We start from the raw sequence: 722 nt of genomic DNA on the forward strand, positions 1-722 counted from the left end.
ACTCAACAAATGTAACAAAAATGGTCCTCGATCAAAGAGGCCTACCAAAAAAAAAAGTTTGTTGAGACTTGAATCAAATAATAGATTCCTACTCAGCTGCTTGCGAATCTGAAAAAAATAAGCAACATAAAGGGGTAAGTCACAAAGACTTAGTGAGGAGATAACAACCACCACCAATTAGAAGGGAAACACAAAAGGCACGAATAACTGTTTAATCGCTTGACAGAAATATTAAAAATCCAGTGAATAACGAAACGAAATCAAAATGAACAACCTTAAAATCATTATAAAAATCAAACAAGTAACAATACAAATTTTTAGAACCAAGAGGCGGCTTTATCTCATTGATAGCCCTTTCCTCATAAGGGTGGCATTTCCCTTAGGGGCGGCTCCATCTAACGGATGGCCCTCTCCTCTCAATCCCGCAACGCATCGTCACATATCAATTAGGGAGTTTACATCGCGTTGATAGCCCTCTCCTCCTACGGATGACATTTCTCATAGGGGCGGCTCCATCTAACGGGTAACTCTCCCTAATCAACACGAGGTAACTAGGTGCACCTAACGCAGTTAACGATTTAATAACAATAACACCGATTTTCCAAAACGCGCATTTAAAATCATTTCATCGTAATTCGTGAAAAGCATATTCAATCGCATAACAAATCAAGATTTAAATACTTTAAATCATACGTAAATCAAATTAATAACATATTATATAA

The 722-nt window shown here is 37.0% G+C and overlaps 1 long non-coding RNA gene across 1 annotated transcript in view; it reads right to left on the reverse strand.

Moving 5' to 3' along the window:
- The window catches only part of LOC140920907 (uncharacterized), a 1,850-nt gene continuing 1,128 nt past the window's right edge, over positions 1-722 (reverse strand). The window contains exon 3 of the long non-coding RNA XR_012163551.1: positions 1-108. This is a non-coding gene — a long non-coding RNA (uncharacterized lncRNA). The remainder of the gene's footprint in view (positions 109-722) is intronic.

Source organism: Cicer arietinum, chromosome 6, assembly GCF_000331145.2.
Source record: "Cicer arietinum cultivar CDC Frontier isolate Library 1 chromosome 6, Cicar.CDCFrontier_v2.0, whole genome shotgun sequence".
Lineage (NCBI taxonomy): Eukaryota > Viridiplantae > Streptophyta > Magnoliopsida > Fabales > Fabaceae > Cicer > Cicer arietinum.